Here is a 21,430-nt window from a genome sequence, read left to right as displayed (position 1 = left end):
TTTTTTTGAGACAGAGCCTCACCCTGTCGCCCAGGCTGGCGAGCAGTGGCGCCATCTCGGCTAACTGCAACCTCCTCCTCCCGGGTTCAAGTGATTCTCCTGCCTCAGCCCCCCGAGTAGCCATCACGCCTGGATAAATTTTGTATTTTTAGTAGAGACAGGGTTTCACCATGTTGGCCAGGCTGGTCTCAAACTCCTGACCTCAAGTGATCCACCCGCCTCCACCTCCCAAAGAGCTGGGATTATGGGTGTGAGCCACCGCGCCCAGCCTGAGCTGAGATTCTTAACCTGTCTGAATCTGTTTCCTTATCAGTAAAATGGGGATAATTATAATACCTATAGAGTAGTTATGAGGATTAAATGGAAAAGTGAATGTAAAGCCCTTAACATACATAACTTACTGTGGCTCAGAGTAAGCACTTAGTAAAAATTGGAGTTATTTTTCAGTAGATTCATTATCTATAATAAAGGAGAAAGTACAGATTCCCTAGCTTAACATTCAAAGTCCTCTAAGATCTTGCCTCTATTTTTCTAGCCCTAGCTCCTTCCACGCCTCCTTAGGCACTCAGCCACAGATCAGTTTTTACCTTTTCTGAGACACATCTAGATCTATAAAGTGATTAAACATCTTTCCCAAAGGTTCACCTGGGTAAGAAATCTGCACAAACCCTCCAGTTAATGAACATGTAAATATCCAGTGATTCTTCCAAAACTACACTTTTTAATTTTAAAATATTGACACTGAGAATTGACATGTAGGCAATGGCTGTGTACAAACTTGTGTGATATTCTAGGGACTTATTTACTTGATGTTTTTGAGATTAGGTTTAGAGTTTCTGTATTAAACTTAATACAATATGTAAACATATTTACAAAATGTGCCCTGCTGGATGTTTATTTGATAAAATATTTAAACATTTTAGAAAGTGTAAAAATAGCTACGCCATGTGTAAAAACTCTAAGAAGTCCTATGATAAGTGCCAGTGAAACATTAGTAGAGGGCCGGGCGCGGTGGCTCATGCCTGTAATCCCAACACTTTGGGAGGCCGAGGTGGGCAGATCACCTGAGGTCAGGAGTTCAAGACTAGCCTGGCCAACATGGCGAAACCCCTCCTCTACTAAAAATGAAAAAATTAGCCAGGCGTGGTGGCACTTGCCTGTAATCCCAGCTACTTGGGAAGCAGAGACAGTAGAATCACTTGAACCTGGGAGGTGGAGGTTACAGTAAGCCGAGATGGCACCATTGCACTCCATCCTGGGCGACACAATGAGACTCCGTCCCAAAAAGAAAGAGAGACAGAGAGAGAGAGAGAGAAAAGAAACATTAGAGGAGAGCTCAAATGGACTGTCACACTAAAATGAAACTTTATACAGATCAGCCAAAAAGTACTGAAGAAAGAGAAGAACAATTGGAAAGGGGAAAAGGGTGAATCACTCTAGAACTAATTAAATAGAAGTATCAGATTGGAGATCATCAACAAGCTGTAACCAGTGTGGAGGACCATAACATAGGGAATATATATTACAAGTATAAATGTAGCAATGAGCTTGGATAGAGTCCTCACAGAGCTCATACCTTTCCTTCCATATGGAACAGACATGCCTTTCAGGTTCAAAGGAAAACAATTCCATAGTGTTCAGCCTTTTCTAATGACCATCAGTAACTCACGGGGAAAGACTTTTTACAAAATTTGCTTATATCTTCTAAAGCCTGTATTTTGCCACATAAAACCTACATTCTCTGTTCACTTATTGAACTAATCACATTCTATCACACATTTTTTAACAGTGAATAGAGGAATACATATATAAATCCTGCTGATCATCTTTAATTCTTCTGTGTTCCTTTCTAGATAGAGAACTGTGTCACTGCTGTACTTAAAGTCCTTCAGTATCTTTCCTGGGGTTTCAAGATAAAATCTCATCTCCTTTGCCCACATCAGTGTGTCTGCCTTACTACGATAGAAAGGTAAAAACTCCTACAACAAGCAGACCTCTCTATGTCAACATGGAAAAAAAAAAGACAGCTGATTTATTATCGAGTAAGCACAACAGAGTACACGCATACAAGTAGCCTTCAAGAGACTGCAAATTCAAAATGAAATTCTACACAACTTATATATTACAAGATACCAAGTCCACTTGAGAATTGAGGCAGCTATTTGTTTAGTTAATTGAATTCTTCCAACAGAATAATAAAACTTTTCTTACCTCCCCAAAGATACCTGTCATCTTCCTGAAAGACAAATGGTTACACCTTGAGATGGGCTCCTACATTAACTTTGAAGACATGTCTTTACATTTCAAAGAGAAATGTGACCTTGACCTTGGACATATGTGTGCGTAGTCTCTCTGTGGTCTCTGGAGAGATTTATCTACATTCCAAAAGTTAGAGAAAGGATAAAGTTTCACTCTGACTCTCAAGGAGATACATTAAGAGCTAAGGGGGAGAAAATAATCTCTTTCTCCTTATTCACCTTCTTTTCATTTTTTTTTTTTTTTTTTTTTTCCTTTAATGTAATCCTGATGCCAGGGCTGTCATTTCTTTTTTTTTTTTTTTTTTTTTCCTTATTCACCTTCATTTACCTTTACAATTACAAATCAGTGAGTTCTTCAAAAACAGAACTCTGTGCTGGCACAGTAGATGCACCTAGTAAATCAAGAGTAGATCTTCCTTGAATAAATAAAGTCATAGAAGAAGGTGTCAATAGATGAGTGGGAATTTGCCAAAAGGGGATAAAAATATCCCATGCAAAGTAAAAAGTATATTCAAAAGCCCAGAAAATTTGAAAGTGCATGACGTATTCAGCAAAAGTAGAAAAGTGTGATGTATGCTTATTTTATCTGTGTTTATGGGCCGGGAAGTGTAAAGTTGTAATGGAGTTGAATATAGAGAAGTAGATTGAGCAAAGATTGTGAAATGCCTTGTATGCCACGCCAAAGTTTGGAAAAGGTCTATATCTGATAGCTAAATATGATGTTAAAGAAAATTTTTTCATGATACTTGTTAAAGATGGTAAGAAAGACTTAATTCAAGGAGGATTATTGTTATGAAGTTTTACAGTAGAGGAGAGAGATGAGGCTTAACTCTGAGTCCAACAAGGGGGGAGTAACATTTATAAGTGGGAATTTATAAACAAGGAGCAGAGTGGAGGCATCAGTTAATGGAAAATTACTAAGAGGAAACATTAATTCTAGGGGTATTCTTGCTAAACCAACTTGATGGAAATCTTGCTAAAGGCAGACCAGGGTAATAAGATATCAGGGGTGGGAGATGAGATATCTAATCAGATATCCAGAATGATCAGATACCAAGGGTAGGGGTTTTCCACTAAACTGACTCAGCAGGATTCTTGCTAAAACTGAACTAAGCAAGCCAAGGACAGAGCCCAAGGTCAGAGCTTAGTTGAAAAGAAGGCTCACAAGAGCCTAACTCAAATTTGGTCAAGGAGAGAGTCTTTGTCAGAGGCAAGGTACTATTACTTATTTAGGAGTCTAGCACAAATATTAAACAGTGCTCCAGCCCCAAAGAGCTTATAATCTAATGATGCAGGAAGACAAGTTAATAAATAATTCACATAAATGAAATCAAATTGACAGATATATTTGTGGGGGAGGGTATGAGATTGTCAATAGACTTTGAGTGAAGTTTCTGAGAAAGCTCCTTGGATGATTTCATCTTGACATATAACATAAAGGGTCAGCTAGACACAGTGGCTCACTCCTGTAATCCCAGCACTTTGGGAGGTCAAGGCAGGTGGATTGCTTGAGCTCGAGACCAGCCTGGGCAATGCAGAGAAACCCAGTCTCTACAAAAAAAAAATATAAAAATTAGCTGGGTGTGGTGACATGTACCTGTAGTCCCAGCTACTCGGCAGGCTGAGGTGGGAGGATGACGTAAGCCCAGGAGACAGAGGTTGCAGTGAACTGCAGTTGCTCCAGTGCACTCCATCCTGGGCAAGAGAGCCAGACCCTGACTCAAAAAATAAAAAAATGAAGAGTCTCCAGAATTGAAGTAATTCCCAGAATTTCAGACCCTTGAACCCTTTGTGTCTGTATGCTATAGATCTTCATCTTTTGTTCACTGTTTCTATTCAAGCTCCTCTGAAGAAAATCACTATGACCTTTTAATGCAAATTGATGTTGCCACAGACTTAGTTTCTCATCTCTGAACTACTTCGCAATCCTTTTTCATGGTTAGTCCTTTTCCAGTTCCCCTCAACTATTTCTCCAAACTTTAACCATTCTCTACTATGACAGATGACCTCATCCTTCACTCAGCAAATCTGCCACCCCAGTTAAAAAAATTACAGGTAACAGGAATTTTTCTCACCTACAATCTGCATCTGCTCCCGTATTATACCTTTATTCCTCCAGTCTCACATAGACTAAATCTCCTATTTGAGCTCCTGATCTTTGTCTCATCTAGCACCGTACAGGTCTTACCCACTTTTTCTTTCTATCTCACATACCTTACAACTCTCCCTCTCAACTACATTATTCTCCTCAGCCTGTAAACATACTCAAGACTCTTCCGTTCTTAAAAGACATACTCTCCTGTGATCCTGGAGCCTCCTTCAGTTTCCTAGAAGTGTCTCCTGTTACCCTATCATGTTTCCTTCTCACCCAGAGGTCTCCAAAGTGGTTATCTTACATTCACTGCCTCTATTTCTTCACTTCCCATTCACCTTCCAACCACTGTAAAAGGGATTTAACCTCTACCTCTCCACTAAAAGCTATTTTGTTAAGAACACCAGTTACTGACAAATTTCCCTATGCAATGGACACTTTTCAGTACGTTTGTTATTGGACCTCACTGCTACATATGATAGTATTTATCATTTGGGTCTGCTTGAAATTTTCGACTCCACTTGATTCCAGACATACATTCTCTGTTCTTTTCCTTCCTCTTTATCTTTTTTATTTATATAACTTTCATGGACTCTTCTCCTTCAACCTACCTATTAAATGTTAGTTTTCCCCCTCCCATAGTTCCACTTTTGGCCTATTTCTTTTGTTCTACTCTCCATGCTCTATTACCTGCACATGGATGACTTTAAAATATATATTACTAGCTCAGACCACCGTCCTGAGATCTAGATAAGTTGGTCCAACTGTTCACTTGACGTCCTGACTTGGACGCCACCCAAGCAGTTCAAATTCAACCTGTCCATGCTTGAATATATTTTCCCATGCTAATGGGTTATTTGTCTTTTGGGGGGTAGATTCCCCAAAAATTTCCCCAAAGAGAGGCCTGGCACAGTGACTCATGCCCGTAATCTCAGCACTTTGGGAGGCTGAGGCAGGCGGATCAGGAGCTCAAGACCAGCCTGGCCAACATGGTGAAACCCTGTCTCTACTAAAAATACAAAAATTAGCCAGGCATAGTGGCTCACGTCTGTGGTCCCAGCTATTTGGGAGGCTGAGGCATGAGAATCACTTGAACCCAGGAGGCAGAGGTTGCAGTGAGCTGGGATGGTACTACTGCACTCCAGCCCGGGTGACAGAGCAAGACTCTGTCTCGGAAAAAAAAAAAAAAAAAATCCCCAAAGGGAGAGGCTGGTATTGTCACATAATGATTTCACCTTCTCACAGAAACAGATGAAATGACTGGATTATGATCATTTTATGTGAGTCAAGCCAAGACTTCTGTACCTTTTCCTGAAAAATAAGCTGCATATATGCACCAAGGAAGAATAAGTTGAATCACTAGAATTGAAACTTCATGAAGACAGGGATTCTTGCCTACTTTGTTCACTGCTGTATCTCTAATGCTTAGAATAGTACCTGCCACATAGTAGGCTCTCAATAAATCTTTGTCGAATAAATGAATGGATGAATTTCTATATCCTCTTCTTAAAGGCCCTTTGGGAATTCCACTGGATTGTAGCAGCTAGCTAGCTAGCTAGATAGCTGGCTAGATAGATATAGATAGATATCAATGTATATACATAGATTAAGGAGGTATATATCTTTTTGTGTCTGAAATAGGACAAAAGGAAATTATAACTGCACTTCACCCAGATTTCTGCCTATTGAAAGAAAAAGGAGGGAGGGAGGGATAAAAACACTATATCTGCCTCTTGGAATAGCCATTTGGTAGTTCTTCAGCTCTTCCAGATGCTCAGATCTCCGCTTTAGGAAAATCTCCTTTGTACTATGCCTTCAGTTCCTGCATGAGGAATGTCATCTTCTGGAATCAAGACAATTCAGGCAACTGAAGATGCCCACTTCAAACAGAAGGTTGATTGGTACCTCGTTTGCCGTTATATTCAATAGTGAATAAAGGACACGTGAAACCCTTTGCCTGAGCTCTCTCTCTCTCGGTGTGCTGAAATTTCTGTCTCACTGATACCAAACAAAGCAAAGTATGATCTAATCCCAAGAGTGGATGCACTTCCAAGTTTGGCAGGCCCCCAACGGTCATATCGTCCCTCTCTGGGTAGGTGTATTTTACCTTGTCTCCTAAACGAAAAACATAAAGGTCACCTCAGACTCTCTTTTCTAACCTCCTACATCTAATTAAGTTAATAAGCCTTGCTGATTCTATCTCCTAAATAGCTCTCATATTCATTCATCATTCCTTTACACCTGCACCATCACCAGTTTTGCCCTAATTTATATATTTCCTTCTAATTTTTTTCAGGAATATTTCAGCAACTTCCTAATCAGGCTCCTTACCTTCGTTCTTACCTCTCTTCCAAACCGTCTTCTGCACTGCTTCTTGAATAAGTTATCTAAAAATGCAAACCTTATCACATTCTCTCCCTGCTTAAAAATGTTTCAGATCTATTCCCCATTCCTTATTGATTACACTTCAAACTCCATATTACTTTTCATAATCTGTCTCTTTTCCAGTCATATCCCCTACCATTCTCTACATTCTACTTCATGCTCAGGAATCTAATACTCCTTGCAATTCTTTGCTGAGCATCACCCTTCTTGGAGCTTCTCTTTCCACCACTTCCATCCTAATGTTACTGTAGAAGTTTTTAATATTATGTGACCCATTGGCCACAGTTAACCAACCAATCTGAAACTATTATAGTCCTTCCTTGGGAATCTGGAATCTAGATTAAGATATTTCATCCTGGTCTGGTTGCTTTCTTATGCTGAGCAGTATAAACTTCATAGCTGTTGGCAGCAGCCATTTTTCTACCATATGGTCTGGGGAAAAAGAAAATGCTGGTCTGCTATAAAAGATGAAGCAGAAACATAGAGAGATGCAGCAATGAGGGAGGGAGAGAGTCCAGATAGCAGTTGAGTTTCTAGCTGCAGCTTATTCCTTGAAGCCCACCTGCCTTCTTGATTTTGGGTTCCATAAGACACTCCTCTATCCTTGTGCTAAATTCCTTTTGTTGCTCAAGCTAGTTTGAATTGAGTAACTGTACAAACATTCTGCTCTCCCATATTAAGCTGCTTAGCTCTTCTGTATCTTTGCTTATTCTTTTCCCTTTGCCTGCAAAACAGTAGTTATTTCCACAACCGTTTTCCCTGAATAATTTATATTTGTAATGGCCCTTTACCTGTATCTGGAAGGTACCTATATTTCTACTCTGCCCTTACTTCATTCCTTCCTCCCCAAAGGGAAATATTTATATTATAGGTCAGATGGCATGACACTGATTAGGTCAGATTTAATAAAGGGTAGGGTCGATATTTGCAAATAGGTTTCATGCCCATTCGTGGTCCTTCCATTCCTATTCCTCCTCTGTCCCTGTGGGTGGATACTGTAAGAGGGCCAGGGCCTATCTTGAGGCAGTTTCAGCAATATTCTCTTTCTGTATCTAAGAAGACTGGCATCAATTCAGATTTATGTGTTATGTGGCTGGGTCAGAGAACACTAACATTTGGATTTGAGCTTGGGGACAGGAATGCCATTAGGAAGCCTCATTAAAGCTTCAAGTGAGCCACTTTTTAATCACATTTTCCCATAGCTCTATACAGAAAATATTTTGTGCAGCATCCTATGTTTAGTAATCAGAGTTGCAGCTGGTATTTGGAGGGAAAGAGATTCTCTCCTGAAATAGGAGATCCTTGGGGAATGTAGACTGAAGAGGAGAGCTGCCCTTAAGCTAGATTAGAAGGCAGAGTTCCACATGGAGAAAGCAAAATTCTCCTTATGGCCTCTATGGATAAAAAATGATTTTGGTTTGCATATTTGGGGGCATTGGTTGGAGGGATGGCATCTTGCTTTCCCCAATCCCACTCTCTCACCTGGAGCTGAGGAGTGGTATATTTCTCCAGAGAGATCACATCTTTTTGTGCAGGAATCTAAATGGCAAGAGAAATGTTTATATTACCATTTAGATAACCAAAGTCTGGAGAATTCAAAATCTGAAGGAAAGCAATGCGATTATGGATGTTTGATAAGTGCCCATAGTAGCAGCACAGAACTAGTAAAGATTTGGAGCCTGGGCACTATATTGCGACCTCGTCCCTACCAAATATTTTAAAAAACTAGCCAGACATGGTGATCACCTGTGGTCCCAGCTACTTGGGAGGCTGCGGTGGGAGGATGGTTTGCACCTAGGAGGTGGAGGCTGCCGTAAGCTGTAATTGTGCCACTGCACTACAGCTTGGGTGACAGAGCAAGACTGTGACCAAAAAAAAAAAAAAAAAAAGCAAAAAACAGACCAACAAAAAAACCATGGATTTGGAATTTCATGAAGTTTTTAGAAAATAAATATGACAGCTCAACCGCTCTCTCCACAGGCAATTTCTCTCAGTTGAATTTTATTTTATTTTCAGCTTTTATTTTAGATACAGGGAGTACATGTGTAGGGTTGTTATATGGATATATTGTACCAAAGTAATGAGCATAATACTCAATAGGTAGTTCTTCAACCCAAGCCCCACTCATTTTCTCCCCTCTCTAGCAGGTCACAGTATATATTATTCTCATGATTACATTCATGTCCACTCAATGTTTAGTGGCAACTTACAAGTGAGAATATGTGGTTTTCTGTTTCTGCATTAATTCGCTTAGGTTATGGCCTCCAGCTCCATCCATGTTGCCGCAAAGGACATGGTGTCAATTTTTTATGGCTGTGTGGTATTCCATGGTGTATATATACCACATTTAATTGATCCCATCTACCAGTGATGAGCACCTGGGTTGATTCCATGTCTTCGGTATTGTGAATAGTGTGGCGATTAATATACAAGTGCATGTGGTTTGGGTTTTTCTTTTTTTGTATAATGATCTATATTCTTTTAGGTATATACCCAGGAATGTGATTGCTGGGTCAAATGGTAGCTCCACTTTAAGTTCTTTGAGACATCTTCAAGCTGCTTTCCACAGGGGCTGAACTGTTAATAATTTACATTCCAACCAACAGTGTATAAGTGTTCCCTTTTCTCTGCAGCCTCAACAGCATCTGTTGTTTTTTGACTTTTTAATAGTAGCCATTCTGACTGGTGTGAGATGGTATCTCATGGTGGTTTTGACTTGCGTCTCTCTGATGACCAGTGATGGTAAACATTTTTTTTTTTTTATTATACTTTAAGTTCTGGGGTACATGTACAGAACATGCAGGTTTGTTACACATGTATAGACATGCCATGGTGGTTTGCTGCACCCATCAACCCATCATCTACATTAGGTATTTCTCCTAATGCTATCCCTCCCCTAGCCCCCAACCCCCAGACAGGCCCCGGTGTGTTCTGTTTCCCACACTGTGTCCATGTGTTCTCATTGTTTAACCCCCACTTATGTATAAGAACAGGTGGTGGTTGGTTTCCTGTTCTTGTGTTAGTTTGCTGAGAATGATGCTTTACAAATTCATCTGTGTGCCTTCAAAGGACATGAACTCATCGTTTTTTATGGCTGCATAGTATTCCATGGTGTATATGTGCCACATTTTCTTTATCCAGTCTATCATTGATGGACATTTGGGTTGGTTCCAAGTCTTTGCTGTTGTGAACAGTGACACAATAAACATACGTGTGCAAGTGTCTTTATAGTAGAATGATTTATAATCCTTTCGGTATATACCCAGTAATGGGATTACTGGGTCAAGTGGTATTTCTAGTTGTAGATCCTTGAGGAATTGCCATACAGTCTTCCACAGTAGTTGAATTAATTTACACTCCCACCAACAGTGTAAAAGTGTTCCTATTTCTGCACATCCTCACCAGAATCTCTTGTTTCCTGACTTTTTAATCATCGCCACTCTAACTGGCATGAGATGGTATCTCATTGTGGTTTTGATTTGCATTTCTCTGATGACCAGTGATGATGAGCTTTTATTCATGTGTTTGTTGACTGCATATATGTCTTCTTTTGAGAAAAACTGAAAGCATTCCCTTTGAAAACCAGCACAACACAAGAATGCCCTCACTCATCACTCCTATTTAACACAGAATTGGAAATTCTGGCCAGGACAATCAGGCAATAGAAAGAAATAAAGGGTATTCAATTAGGAAAAGAGGAAGTCAAATTGTCTCTTTGCTGATGTCATGATTGTATATTTAGAAAACCCCATCATCTCAGCCCAAAATCTCCTTAAGGTGATAAGCAACTTCAGCAAAGTCTCAGGACTACCATTGACTTTCTTCACAGAATTGGAAAAAAACTACTTTAAATTTCATATGGAACCAAAAAAAGAGCCCTCATAGCCAAGATAATCCTAAGCAAAAAGAACAAAGGTGGAGGCATCATGCTACCTGACTTCAAACTATACTACAAGGCTACGGTAACAAAAACAGGATGGTACTGGTACCAAAGCAGATATATAGATCAATGGAACAGAACAGAGGCCTCAGAAATAGCACCGCACATCTACAACCATCTGATCTTTGACAAACCTGATAAAAAGAAGCAATGAAGAAAGTCATTGGTAGCTTGATGGGGATGGCATTGAATCTATAAATTACCTCGGCATTTTGGCCATTTTCATGATATTGTTCCTTCCTGTCCATGAGCATAGAATGTTTTTCCATTTCTTTGTGTCCTCTCTTATTTCCTTGAGCAGTGGTTTGTAATTCTCCTTAAAGACGTCCCTCACATCCCTTTTAAGTTGTATTCCTAGGTATTTTACTGTCTTTGTAGCAATTGTGAATGGGAGTTCACTCATGATTTGGCTTTCTGTTTGTCTGTTATTGGTGTATAGGAAGGCTTGTGATTTTTTCACAGTGATTTTGTATCCTGAGACTTTGCTTTCAGTTTTTACCCTTTCAGTATGATATTGGCTGTGGGTTTATCATAAAGAATTCTTATTATTTTGAGATGTGTTCCATCAATACCTACTTTATTGAGAGTTTTTAGCATGAAGGGGTGTTGAATTTTGTCAAAGGCCTTTTCTGCATCTATTGAGATAATCATGTGGTTTTTGTCATTGGTTCTGTTTATATGATGGGTTACATTTATTGATTTGCATATGTTCAACCAGCCTTGCATCCCAGGGATAAAGCCAACTTGATCGTGGTGGATAAGCTTTTTGATGAGTTCCTGGATTTGGTTTGCCAGTATTTTATTGAGGATTGATTTGATGTTCATCAGGGATATTGGCCTGAAAGTTTCTTTTTCTGTTGTGTCTCTGCCAGGTTTTGATATAAGGATGATGCTGGCCTCACAAAATGAATTAGGGAGGATTCCCTCTTTTTCTATTGTTTGGAATAGTTTCAGAAGGAATGGTACCAGCTTCTCTTTGTACCTCTGGTAGAATTTAGCTGTGAATCCCTCTGGTCCTGGACTTTTTTGCTTGGTAGGCTATTAATTACTGCCTCAATTTCAGATCTTGTTTTTGGTATATTCAGGGATTCGACTTCTTGTTGGTTTAGAGTTGGGAGGGTGTACATGTCCAGGAATTTATCCATTTCTTCTAGATTTTCTAGTTTATTTGCGTAGAGGTGTTTATAATATTCTCTGATGGTAATTTGTATTTCTATGGAATCGGTGGTGATATCCCCTTTAACATTTTATATTGCAGCTATTTGATTCTTCTCTCTTTTCTTCTTTATTATTCTGGCTGGCGGTCTATTTTGTTAATCTTTTCAAAAACCCAGCTCCTGTATTCATTGATTTTTTGAAGGGTTTTTCATGTCTCTGTCTCCTTCAGTTCTGCTCTGATCTTAGTTATTTCTTGTCTTCTGCTAGCTTTTGAATTTGTTTGCACTTGCTTCTCAAGTTTTTTTCATTGTGATGTTAGGGTGTCGATTTTAGATCTTTCCTGCTTTCCCTTGTGGGCATTTAGTGCTATAAATTTCCCATGACACACTGCTTTAATTGTGTCCCAGAGATTCTGGTACGTTGTGTCTTTGTTCTCATTGTTTTCAAATAACATCTTCATTTCTGCCTTAATTTTGTTATTTACCCAATAGTCATTCAGGAGCAGGTTGTTCAGTTTCCATATAGTTGTGCAGTTTTGAGTGAGTTTCTTAATCCTGAGTTCTAATTTGATTGTACTGTGGATTGGGAAACTTATTATTTCCATTCTTTTGCATTTGCTGAGGAATGTTTTACTTCCAATTAAGTGGTCAATTTTAGAATAAGTGTGATATGGTGCTAAGAAGAATGTTTATTCTGTCGATTTTGGGTGGAGAGTTCTGTAGATGTCTATTATGTCCACTTGGTCCAGAGCTGAGTTCAAGTTCTGGATATTCTTGTTAACTTTCTGTCTCATTGATCTGTCTAATATTGACAGTGGGGTGTTAAAATCTCCCAATATTGTTGTGTGGGAATCTAAGTCTCTTTGTAGGTCTCTAAGAACTTGCTTTATGAATCTGGATGCTCCTGTATGGGGTGTATATATATTTAGGATAGTTAGCTCTTCTTGTTGCATTGATCCCTTACCATTCTGTTATGCCCTTCTTTTCTCTTTTGAGCTTTGTTGGTTTAAAGTCTCTTAGAGACTAGGATTGCAACCCCTGCTTTATTTTTGTTTTCCATTTGCTTGGTAAATATTCCTCCATCCCTTTATTTTGAGCCTATGTATGTCTTTGCAGGTAAGATAGGGCTCCTGAGTACAGCACACAGATGGGACTTGTCTCTTTATCCAGTTTGCCAGTCTGTATCTTAATTGGGTCATTTATCTTGTTTACTTTTAAGGTTAATATTGTTAGTTATCTGTGAATTCGATCCTGTCATTATGATGGTAGCTGGTTATTTTTCCCATTAGTTGATGCAGTTTCTTCAGAGCATCAGTGGTCTTTACTATTTGGTATGTTTTTGCAGTGGCTGGTTTTGGTCGTTCCTTTCCATGTTTATTGCTTTCTTCAGGAGCCCTTGTAAGGCAGGCCTGGTGGTGACAAAATCTCTCAGCATTTGCTTGTCTGTAAAGAATTTTATTTCTCCTTCACTTGTGAAGCTTAGTTTGACTTGATATGAAATTCTGGGTTGAAAATTCTTTTCTTTAATAATGTTGAATATTGGCCCCCACTCTCTTCTGGCTTCTAGGGTTTCTGCCGAGAAATTTGCTGTAGTCTGATGGGCTTCCCTTTGTGGGTGACCCGACCTTTCTCTCTTGCTGCCCTTAACATTTTTTCTTTCATTTTAACCTTGGTGAATCTGACGATTATGTGTCTTGGGGTTGCTCTTCTCAAGGAGTATCTTTGTTGTGCTCTCTGTATTTCCCAAATTTGAATGTTGGCCTGCCTTGCTAGGTTGTGGAAGTTTCCCTGGATAATATCCTGAAGAGTGTTTTCCAACTTTGTTCCATTCTCCCCGTCACTTTCAGGTACAACAATCAAATGTAGATTTGGTCTTTTCACATAGTCTCATATTTCTTGGAGACTTTGTTCTTTTCTTTTCACTCTTTTTTCTCTAATCTTGTCTTCATGCTTTATTTCATTGAGTTGGTCTTCAATCTCTGCTATCCCTTCTTCTGCTTAATCAATTCAGCTATTGGTACTTGTGTACGTTTCACGAAGTTCTTGTACTGTGTTTTTCATCTCCATCAGGTCATTTATGTTCTTTTCTAAACTAGTTATTCTAGTTAGCCATTCATCTAACCTTTTCTCAAGGTTCTTAGCTTCCTTGCATTGGGTTAGAACATGCTCCTTTAGCTCAGAGGAGATTGTTATTACCCACCTTCTGAAGCCTACTTCTGTCAATTTGTCAAACTCATTCTCTGTCCAATTTTGTTCCCTTGCTGGTGAGGAGTTGTGATCCTTTGGAGGAGAAGAGGCATTCTGGTTTTTGGAATTTTTAGCCTTTTTGCACTGGTCTCCCCATCTTCGTGGATTTATCTGCCTTTGGTCTTTGATGTTGGTGACCTTTGGATTGGGTCTCTGAGTGTACATCCTTTTTGTTGATGTTGATACTATTCCTTTTGGTTTGTTAGTTTTCCTTGTAACAGATCCATCTGCTGCAGGTCTGCTGGAGCCTGCTGGAAGTCCACTCCAGACCCTGTTTTCCTAGGTATCACCAGCAGAGGCTACAGAACAGCAAAGATCGCTACTTGTTCCTTCCTCTCGAAGGTTCGTCCCAGAGGGGCACCTGACAGATGCCAGCCAGAGCTCTCCTGTATGAGGTGTCTGTTGGCCCCTGCTGGGAGGTATCTCCCAGTCAGGATACATGGGGGTCAGGGACCCACTTGAGGAGGCAGTTTATTCTTTATCAGAACTTGAACTCTGTCCTGAGTGATCTGCTTTTCTCTTCATAGCTGTCAGGCAGGGATATTTAAGTCTGCTGAAGCTGCACCCACAGCCGCCCCTCACCTGGGTCCTCTGTCCCAGTGAGATGGGGGTTTTATCTATAAGCCCCTGACTGGTGCTACCTTTTTTTTCAGAGATGCCCTGCCCAGAGAGGAGGAATCTAGAGAGGCCTTCTGGCCACAGTGGCCTTGCTGAGCTAAGGTGGGCTCCGTCCAGTTCAAACTTCCTGGCGGTTTTGGTTATACTCTGAGGGGAAAACTGCCTACTCAAGCCTCAGCAATGGCAGACGCCCCTCCCCCAACTAAGCTTGAGTGTCCCAGGTCAACCTTAGACTGCTGTGCTGGCAGTGAGAATTTCAAGCCAGTGGATCTTAGCTTGCTCAGCTTTGTGGGGATGGGAGCCCCCGAACCAGACTACTTCGCTCCCTGGCTTCAGCACCTTTTCCAGGGGAGTGAACGGTTCTGTCTTGCTGGCATTCCAGGTGCCACTGGGGTATGGGAAAAAAAAAAAAAAAAAAAAAAAAAGCTCCTGCAGCTAGCCCTATGTCTGCTCAAATGGCTGCCCAGTTTCATGCTTGAAACCCAGGGTCTTGGTGACGTAGGCACTGGAGGGAATTTCTTGGTCTGCTGGTTGTGAAGACTGTGGGAAAAGCACAGTATCTGGGCCAGAGTGCACCATTCCTCAAAGTACAGTCTCTCACGGCTTCTTTTGGCTAGGGGAAGGAAATCCCCCAACCCTTTGCGCTTCCCAGGTGAGGCAACGCCCCACTCTGCTTTGTCTCGCCCTCCATGGGCTGCACCCACGGTCCAACCAGTCACAGTGAGATGAACAGGGTGCCTCAGTTGGAAATGCAGAAATCACCCACCTTCTGCATCAATCTTGCTTGGAGCTGCAGACTGGAGCTGTTCCTATTCGGCCATCTTGCCGGCAACCAATGAACATTTTTTTCATGTTGGCAGCTTGTATGTCGTCTTTTGAGAAGTGTCTGTTCATGTCTTTTGCCTCCTTTTTAATGGAGTTATTTAGTTTTTGCTTGTTGATTTAAGTTCCTTATAGATTCTGGATATTAGACCCTTGTCAGATGCATAGTTCTTGAATATTTTATCCCATTCTGTGAGTTGTCTATCGATGTTTTCTTTTGCTATGCAGAAGCTCTTTAGATACTGGCATTGGTGGTTCAGTGGTAGAATTCTCAGTTGAATTTTATTTAATGGATTATAGACACTGCACAATTAGCACAAATTGACAGGCATACAGATGAAGTTAAAACCCCAATTTTTTTCTGTTTCACCCTCTATCCTTGTTATCTGAACAATAGGCTTGGTAACAGCAATATGATAATGTTATTTTTGCTTAAGATTGTCATAAGCACTTGATCCTACATTTCATGAGTGTGGAACTAGAACTTAAGAAAAGTGGTATCCAAGGGAGACTTGAATTTGTATCATTGCAACTTCAGAGGAGTTACAACCCTAGTGAAATACAGCCAAGCATGCAACTGCTGAAGGAAAATAGACTCCACCTAGGAATCTGGATGAAACCTCCTCTGGCTGAGATACAGCAAAATAATAAATTGGGGAAAAAGTTATTTTTGGCTTTAATTTCTTTGGGAATTCAATTTCTACATAGTACATAGATTTCAGCATGAAACTTTAACTTTCCTGAAACTTAATACTTAGAGTGGTTTCATATTGTTCAAATGTAGACATTCTGATAGTGCTGTGCTGATGTTGCATTATTTGGACTATGCTACCATGCAGTACTCATTGAACCAGGTTTGACAACTGTAGATATGCATGATTTGGTATGTGAAATAAAATAGCAGGTAAATGTTTGAACTGCTGTGCAGCTTTGGTCCTGGGAGGATAAACAAAATAACTGATGAATGTCAGGGAGATGGTGCTAGAAAAGGAGGGGTAGAACTTCTTTTCTGATAGTCCATGGGTCTTCCCTCACAAGGGGGATGGTTATGGCTGACCATCATCTTGACTATCAAGCCCAAAGAGGTGAGAGAAAAAATGCAGAATAACCTAAGGGGAGAGGTGTCCCGATGCCTCTTTTCACATCAGAAATAACTCTAGTAGATGGTTTCCACATATTTTCCTATTTTCTTCCCTCTTTCTAAACGGAAGGGAACATCAAACCAATAGATCATAATGCGAGATATGCCTGGATCACATTTACTTGTAGGCCAAAGAATGGGAACACTGGACTACAGACCAGACAGGTGGGCAAAGCCTTGGTCCCTGCTGCTCCTCCTTCCATTTTGCTGGGATCATCAAAGTTCTTTCTTTTTAGCTATATGCAGTTGATAGAAAGGTAATATTTTTGTTCATCCTGAGTTAGGGGAATACTAGACTCTCTTAGAACTCTAACCATGTACTTCAAATTGGGTTTCCCAGAACTCTGTATTAGACATATTGGGCCCTGGTCCAACTAATAATAACATGATGCTCTGTTCCCAATTTTTTAATTGTTCTGTTCTCAGGGAACAATTGAGAATAAAGAGTAAGGCAGAATCTGAGCATTCTTGGTTATTCTAGCCAAACCCAACAAAATCTCTTCACATTCCCAGTACTATTCATCTTCTAACTTTATTCTAGCAGGTACTTATGGGATTATCTACTCCAAAACTTTCTCTTAAAAGTCTGCTGTCATCTTTTTTGTCCATCCTACAACCTACATGGTTGCAACAAGAGTTGTTATATTATTACAACATGATCATACTCCCTAAACATAGTTGATTGGACCAGGGGATAAGTACATTATTTCAGGCAGGCCAGTCAGTACTTTCCCTAGGGTAAAGAAGCAGCATCAGCTGCATCTGTCTCTTTTATCAAAAAGCAAGAGCTTTTCCATAAGCTTCCCCAGCTGATTCCCACTTAAGATCATTGGTCAAAACGGGGTGCATGGCCACCCTGACTTGAAGGAAGCTAGACAAGTTAGTATCTCACCTGAAGCTGGCCACACTGATGCCCAGAACAAATTTAAGTCTCTTTTGTCAAGAAATAAAAGGGGAATGGGTATTAGGAAGGCGATTAACAGGGTCTGCCACGTTAATTTATTTATTTATAGATATAATGCAAAAATAAATTTGCTAAATATAAACCTAGCTGCCTTGCAAGGAGAGTAATTCATTTTAAAAATGAACTTTTTTGGCTATATATCTTTATGTATTGAGGTAAGCAAGCTAGTAGGAAGGAATTGGGGAGGGTAAAAGTGTTCTGCATAATAGAGGGAAATTTGCTTGGAACTATGGGAGCAATCTTGGAGGGAGAGGACTAAGAGAAGAGATGGGAAGAGGAGAAAGAAGATGATGGAAGGACACGTGGCTCCTCCTCTGAGCTTTCTCTTTACCTCCAAATCTTTAACAAAGTCTAGAACTCATGAAAGTATTATTGTGAATAGATTTATTGTGTAATCTAGTGAAGGGTTGAGGTCCATATGTATATTGTATTAGAGTGAAATATGTATAGCATGTGCAGATGCAGGAGGCAGAGAAAAGAACCTGAGAAAAGAGTGTATTAGCCCCAAGGATTATCATAGAATCATGAGGAAAGTCAGGAGCTCACATATCATGGAATGAGAGAGGCCTAAACCAATTATTCCAAGATCTCTGAGGAGTAAGGCTAACCCAGCCAACATTTGGATTATATGTGTTTCTTGTCCTTACCAAGTGGTGATCCCCTTGAGGAGCGAGGTACCATCATACCCATCATTGCATGGAACATAGATAATCTATAAATACTTGTTGAGTTAAATTGAATAGACCTGACCTATATTGAAATTCTCAATATACCTATTTTAACTCCTTTAGTAATAGACTGTCCATTAAGAGTGTGTCTGATTCAGTGTTTTATTAAACGAGATGCCTAAAACATACTAGGTGCTTAAAGTGCCAATTTTCAAAGCCCTGCTTTTATGGAGAGAAATAATGTGCCAGGTAATCTGAGTCCTATTTCTAGCATGCTCTGGAACACTGGCTGTGATTTCTTGGCATTTTGTTTCCCTTAGGCTGATATGGAAATGAATTTTTATTCTCAAGCAAATAATTGATGGCAGGGGAAAGCCGCATAGATACATGCCATGTGGCAGAGGGAAACCAGTTTGGGATTTTAATTTTCCACCAATGATTAGCCAAATGGATAATCAAGAATTGGCAGTGTACAGCAATTACTCACACAATTAGAAGTTGCTTAGGCAGTTCATTTATTCTAAGTATAACTGGGTACAGAAACAAGACTGGAATGATAGACACATAATGTTGAGAATTATATTAAATTGTAGGTGATTTTTGCTTTCCGTATCATTTTGTGCAATTTTCAAGCTACTGAATATGTTCATAAGTGCTCTTTAAAATAAATTCAGTTCAGTTTTTTTGCTGGTACTAGAACTAACATTTACTGAATAACTATTATGTGTTGAGCACTACACTACACACTTTATAAATATAGCATTTAATCTTTGGAGATAGTTTATTCAGCCAATTTTATGGATTATATAACTGGGTTCCAGAGAGGCAAAGTGACTTTCCCACAGATTACAGACAAAAAGTGCAAATATGAAGACTTAAACCCAGTTTTTTCTGTAGAACTTGGTGAAATATGAATTGGTGGGCTCCCACAGTTCATCCCATGAATTGCTTCCATAGTTTCTGACTTAGTAGGTTTAGGGAAAGGCTGAGAGTTTGCATTCTAAAAGTGCCCAGGTTATGCTGACCATGCTGTTCTTGGAATGACACCATGGGAACCATAGCTCCAGGAAATCTAAGTATATAAAAGCCTGAAGTCATCTCATCTTAGGTTTCCAAATCAGTGGACCAAGGTACACTGGTGTGAATTATAAGTGTGCAGAGGAATCCCTTTTGCCCTCAAAATGGTTGTGTAGGACCTAGGGAAACTAGTCACTCAAGCCACAGGCAGCCTTGTTGTTTTACCTCCAGTGTGCTATACATACAAGTATTATTTTCTATCATGTAAAAAGAATTAGAAAGCATCCTTCTAGTCCATCAACTCATATGAGGCCTGAATCCTTTCCACAAAAATCTCTAACAGATAGTCAGATTCTGCTTGAATACCTTCAAAGATGGGGAACTCGTTCACCTATGAAAGATTTAGTTCCAATTTTAGACTGCTCTAACCTGATTATTATAAAACTTTTTTTTCTACACAAGCAGACAGCTGTGAGAAGAGAGAGCAGAAGAGAAAATATCTGAATCGTGAGTTGTTAGCCCATGGCAGAATGTTTAAATGGATGTTCTGGAGATGTCCATCATTTCTTTCCTGTAATTGTTTTGCTGCATAACAAATTACCCCTAAAATCTAGCAGCTTAAAACAGCTGACATTTATTATCTCACTCTTTCTGCGGGTCAAGAATCCAAGCACGGCTTGATTGAGTCCTCTGCTTCAGGATCTTTCACAGGTAACTGTCAAGGTGTTGGCTGGGCTCTAGTCATCTCAAGACTCAACTTTGGTGTAATCTACTTTCAAGTTCACATGGTCGTTGGCAGGATTCAGTTATTTGTGGATTGTTGGACTGAAGGGCCTCAGTTCCTTGCTACCTATTGAAGAGAGACTGCCATTAGTTCCTTGTCACAAGAACCTCTTCAATATGGCAGCATGTTTTATCAAGGCCTGCAAGCTAAAAAATCAATGAAGAGAGTCTGCTAGCAAGAGGGAAGTTGCAAACTTTTGTAACCTAATCTAGAAAAGGACATGCCATGAGTTTTGCTATATTCTGTTCATCAGAAGCAAGTCATTAAGTCTAGGCCACCCCTAATAGGAGGGGGTTACACAGAGAAATGGATACTAGAAGGCAGGGATCACTGGAGGCTACTTTAGAAGTTTACCTATTACATGAATACTTCTACACTCCTTAGAATAGCTATCCCTGGCAAAGCCCCAACAAGGTAACCCTTCTCACTGTTTCCTGATTGCCCTGGGTTGGAGGTTAGACACTGACTTGGATTAGACCACACAGAGACTATGTCACTTGCTGCAGTGATTTAACCTGGCAGGTCCTTGTATCGGAGACTTGTAACTGCCAACATAGTATCCATTTTCATATTCTTCATTGCTAGCACACCTGAGATTTTTTTTCAGGTCCACCATGTGCCTAGTTCATTTCCCCTGCTCCCTTTGCATGTACCTTGGGGTGGCCATAAGGCTATTTCTAGCCAATGAAATGTAAGGGGAAATTTGATGGGCATTTCTGAAAATGCTTTTCTTTCCCAATAAAAAGGGACAGAAACAGATAGAATTTCTTTCTATCTCTTCCTTTATTTTTCCTGCCACGAATGCAGATATCGTGGCCAGAAGTGAAGTAACCACCTTGCAAGCACATGGAGAAGGTCACTGAAATGTTGGTCCTGTTATCATTGAGCTAATCTATCAACATCAATAACCCCCTGCATCTATACTTATTGAATGAGAAAAACCCTTGTTTAAGCCACTGTAGTTCGAATTGTTTATTGCTGCTGAAACCATGCCTACCTGACGTAGTCATGTAGAGAACTGGGACTTACATTTTTGGACAGCTATGATTAGCTAAGCATACTCAGACAGTGAGCAGAGGATAAATTTAAAAATATGATTGTTGAGCAGATGTTTTGAGAGAAGTAAGATTATGTAGTACAAGAGAGAGTGAATGAGAGCAAGAGATGGAAAGATTTTCCAGTTCTCTGAGACATAACTGCATTCTTCTAAGTGTGTTACACAAGATTCTCTACCGTATCATTACAATAACCCTCAATTACTTGAGCTAATTTCTGTAACTGGCAACCAAACATGCCTTGCATGAATACTTGAGTTATTTTTTTTTAAAGCATGTGAC

The 21,430-nt window shown here is 39.9% G+C and overlaps 1 protein-coding gene across 2 annotated transcripts in view; it reads left to right on the top strand.

Moving 5' to 3' along the window:
- Nucleotides 1-21,430, top strand: part of ZC4H2 (zinc finger, C4H2 domain containing) — a 127,248-nt gene that overhangs the window by 873 nt on the left and 104,945 nt on the right. The gene's annotated exons all lie outside the window — the stretch shown is intronic.

Source organism: Colobus angolensis, unplaced genomic scaffold, assembly GCF_000951035.1.
Source record: "Colobus angolensis palliatus isolate OR3802 unplaced genomic scaffold, Cang.pa_1.0 Scaffold718, whole genome shotgun sequence".
In the NCBI taxonomy this organism is placed as follows: domain Eukaryota; kingdom Metazoa; phylum Chordata; class Mammalia; order Primates; family Cercopithecidae; genus Colobus; species Colobus angolensis.
The sequence above is the reverse complement of the archived record's forward strand: the minus strand, read 5'-3'. Positions and strand labels throughout refer to the sequence as shown.